The sequence below is a fragment of the Haplochromis burtoni genome, unplaced genomic scaffold (assembly GCF_018398535.1).
Source record: "Haplochromis burtoni strain Fernald_Lab_line unplaced genomic scaffold, NCSU_Asbu1 Contig_2484, whole genome shotgun sequence".
Taxonomy (NCBI): Eukaryota; Metazoa; Chordata; class Actinopteri; order Cichliformes; family Cichlidae; genus Haplochromis; species Haplochromis burtoni.
Genome location: NW_024584845.1, coordinates 7,742 through 12,156, shown reverse-complemented (window position 1 = coordinate 12,156; position 4,415 = coordinate 7,742). Strand labels below are relative to the sequence as shown.

The 4,415-nt window shown below is 41.1% G+C and overlaps 1 long non-coding RNA gene across 1 annotated transcript; it reads left to right on the top strand.

The window, feature by feature from the left end:
- Positions 1-6: 6 nt before the first annotated feature.
- LOC121813766 lies at positions 7-3,096 on the top strand. Its single transcript, XR_006053866.1, has 2 exons — positions 7-623; positions 2,731-3,096. It is a non-coding gene; the product is annotated as an uncharacterized LOC121813766 (long non-coding RNA).
- The last annotated feature ends 1,319 nt before the right edge of the window (positions 3,097-4,415 follow it).

Here is a 4,415-nt window from a genome sequence, read left to right as displayed (position 1 = left end):
CTGAGCACTGGTCTCACAGCCAGCTGCACATAGAGACCAGTGTTGTTAGTCCAGGTCAGAAGATGACTTGTTGGAATGAAAATGAGCTTGTAGTTTGTCTGCTTTAATAATGTGACTGGAAAAAGGTGTTGGACTTCAAATATGTCCATTTCTGTCACACTTCACCTTTAAAAGTGAAGCCATGTGGTTCCTGGAAGGAAAAACACGACTTTTTCAAGTCTTTGTCCTGTTTTTATGAGAAATGTACGACTTTAATGTGAAACATTCAGAGTTTTTTCTCTTGTTGTGTTTGTTTGAAGCTGCTTCCTGTTGGCTTCAGCTGTTTGGAGTTTCCATTTTCTAAACTTCTACATTCTGAACCTTCTTCAGCTCTGAACAGATGATGAAACACTGAATGATTTCAAGCACTTTGTCTAATAAACTTACATCTTTCATTCTTTATACAGATTGAGGGACTGTGGTTTGTCAGAGATCAGCTGTGATTATCTGGCAGCAGCACTGAAGTCCAACCCCTCCCATCTGAGAGAGCTGGACCTGAGCTACAACAACAACCTGCAGGATCCAGGAGTGAAGCATCTGTGTGGTTTCCTGGAGAGTCCAGGATGTAAACTTGAAACTCTGAGGTCAGTCAGCATGTTTTAGTTGTGCTGAGATGAATATGATGTGAAAGTTGTGCTGACACTAAACTGCAGACATCAGGCTGATATTATACTGATCCACACTGAGGATCTTCATGGTAAAGTCTGTTTTCTTCTTCTCTGGTTTAGTCCATTGACTGCAGCAGAACAATGTTCACATTTCAAACAGTGATACTCAACGTATGGCCCGCGGCCCACACGCGGCCTGCCCACCTTTCCTGATTCAGAGAGAGGGGACCCTGATTAACTGTGTAGCTTCTTCCTCACAGTTCTAAGTATCAGACACAACAATGAATAATCCACAGCTGACTGTCTTTAGCAGGTCAAAGGTCACGGCACACAGCAGACAGTCAGAAATATTCTAACTCTGATCATTTATCAGTTGTGACACTGTGAGACTTGATCAGAGGTGTGATCATCACAGCAGAGGCCTTTGTGTCAAAGTCACTGAGGATCAAACAGAAACACATGAAGCAGATTTTCCTGTTCTGGCTTTTTATAGCAGATAACCTTCAAAATATTCTGCAGTCCATCAAAAACTGAAGCAAACCATGAATCAACATGTGAACATGAGCTGATGCTGCTGAAGTGAAGCAAAGTTACAGAGGTTTGATTACAGACACAGCTGAGAGTTTGTAATCTGTCATCATTTTAAAAAGTTTCCATGGAACAGCAGAAATGAGGCTTTACTGTCAGAGGCCGACAGCACTGAACACAACAGCAGACTGGTGGCTAATAAACAGTGAATGATGCAGAAACAGATGTTTGAAGCTGTTCTTGGAGTACACTGAGAGAGAGAGAGCTGTGCAGGCAGGAACAGCCAAAGTCAGAGAGAATTCATGAGCATATTTATCAAACGTGAAGCAGAGTTTGGATCTTCTTTTGCTGCTGCTTCACTCAGTTTTGGTTGGAGACAGATGAAACCTGCAGCTTCAGGATCTGTGAGCTGTCCACTTTCAGCCCCGACGGCGTGTCCGTGTACGTGCCGTGGAGTGAACGATCCACGCTCTGTGTTTCCATCTTTGTGTGTTTAGCTGCTCTCATTTACTGTTTTAGCTGTTTGCTGCTTGTTGAAATAGTTTGTGAGCTTTAACCTGAGATTCTGGCAAAATACATTTATATTAAACATCGATTCAGGATTGAATGAATCAACATCGTTTTATTCAAATTAAAACCATTTAAATGGGAACATGAATTTTTTACAGCCGCCTCTAATGCTGGGTAATGTCAGCTGGTCCATGTGCAGCTGGCTGTGAGGCTCAGGGAGCGTCTACAAAGTGCAACACTGAAAGAACATCATCCATAAATATTGAGTAAGAACTGGACTCTCATACAGCGAGACTCAAATGCCTTTAAACATCAGCTTATCCTGCTGATCCAAGTCCAACACTGAGTTTGTAAAAACATGTTTGTCAATCATTTTGTTTGGTTTCTGAGGAAAATGATTCAATAACTTGCTGCTAATACACAACATTTCATCATATTTCCTCATAACCCTCTTTTGTCTGACCATTTGATCCCATTTGAATTTGCAATAAAGGATCCACAGAGTTTGGTGACAATAATGACAGTAGATGTTTGTGTGGAAGTGCTGGAAGCAAATGAGTGTGTGATGTTCTTTCAGTGTTGCACTTTGTAGACGCTCCCTGAGCACTGGTCTCACAGCCAGCTGCACATAGAGACCAGTGTTGTTAGTCCAGGTCAGAAGATGACTTGTTGGAATGAAAATGAGCTTGTAGTTTGTCTGCTTTAATAATGTGACTGGAAAAAGGTGTTGGACTTCAAATATGTCCATTTCTGTCACACTTCACCTTTAAAAGTGAAGCCATGTGGTTCCTGGAAGGAAAAACACGACTTTTTCAAGTCTTTGTCCTGTTTTTATGAGAAATGTACGACTTTAATGTGAAACATTCAGAGTTTTTTCTCTTGTTGTGTTTGTTTGAAGCTGCTTCCTGTTGGCTTCAGCTGTTTGGAGTTTCCATTTTCTAAACTTCTACATTCTGAACCTTCTTCAGCTCTGAACAGATGATGAAACACTGAATGATTTCAAGCACTTTGTCTAATAAACTTACATCTTTCATTCTTTATACAGATTGTGGAGCTGTGGTTTGTCAGAGATCAGCTGTGATTATCTGGCAGCAGCACTGAAGTCCAACCCCTCCCATCTGAGAGAGCTGGACCTGAGAAACAAGCTGCAGGATCCAGGAGTGAAGCATCTGTGTGGTTTCCTGGAGAGTCCAGGATGTGGACTTGAAACTCTGAGGTCAGTCAGCATGTTTTAGTTGTGCTGAGATGAATATGATGTGAAAGTTGTGCTGACACTAAACTGCAGACATCAGGCTGATATTATACTGATCCACACTGAGGATCTTCATGGTAAAGTCTGTTTTCTTCTTCTCTGGTTTAGTCCATTGACTGCAGCAGAACAATGTTCACATTTCAAACCTTCAAAGAAGAAGAAAAATCCTCCACTGGATAATTCACTGTGAAACTCTCCAACTCTTCATTCCACCTTAAAGTCTGTCTGACACTGAAATCCAAAGCAAAATGTGCGTTTGCTTTACAGACAGCAGTCCAACACAAACATACACACATCATCCAAAACACAGTCCAACATCCAAATCTCCTCCACTGCCAGCATGAATGATGGGAAAGAGAAGGAGGAACACTCTGACATTCAGGGTTAGAATGAGTTTCATGAAGCAGACTGTGAAGATCAAAGCTGCATTAGAAAGCTTACATGAATGAATGAGTGGACAGAAGTGGACAGAGATCATCTGAAGCACTTCAAAGGCTTTAAATCAGCACATTTCTCTTTATTCTTTATCAACTCTGTTAGTTTCTCTCAGTTTTCTGTGGAATGAAGCTAACAGCAGGCTAATAAGGAGCGTCTACAAAGTGCAACACTGAAAGAACATCACACACTCATTTGCTTCCAGCACTTTCACACAAACATCTACTGTCATTATTGTCACCAAACTCTGTGGATCCTTTATTGCAAATTCAAATGGGATCAAATGGTCAGACAAAAGAGGGTTATGAGGAAATATGATGAAATGTTGTTTATTAGCAGCAACTTATTGAATCATTTTCCTCAGAAACCAACTATCGAGGAAAACATCTTATTTTACTGTCACTATATATCATTCATAAAGCACCGTCATTATTTCATTGTTACTTCATTAGTCTGTATTACTTATCATCAGTTTATCATGTATCATTTATCATTTATTTCAGAGCACGCAGGATAAAACCTATTCTAGAAGTAATACTCTATGATGTGGCGAAAACACAAGCAGAAGCTGTGGGTCCAGTCAGGCCCCAGTAAACTCATATGAGGACACGGTGAACTTTTGTTGGCCGGAAACGGACACTCTCACACCACTACACATTCTACACACTATTGGTTAAGTTCCCAGAAACCCGGAGTCGAAACATCTGGAACATGTTGTTGTTCTTAGCCATAGAAGGACATAGAAGTGATAACTGACTGATACTTATCATGTGACTTGACGTCATCATTGCAATAAAAACCTAGTGAAGAGACTGTTCGGGGGAGATCGGCTCTTAAAGGCCTGTGAGGCTCATCTTCCCCTTATGTACATATGTATAATAAAAATCACTATTTTGACATCTACTGAGAGACCATGCAGTCGTTTGTCTTCTCCTCAAAAACTCGAATCATGACATTTTTGGTGCCGAAACACCGGTTTGAGGAGGAAAGTAATGGAGCTTGGCTGACGGTCTAGTGGTGTCAGACGGACAGCCAGGAGGTCG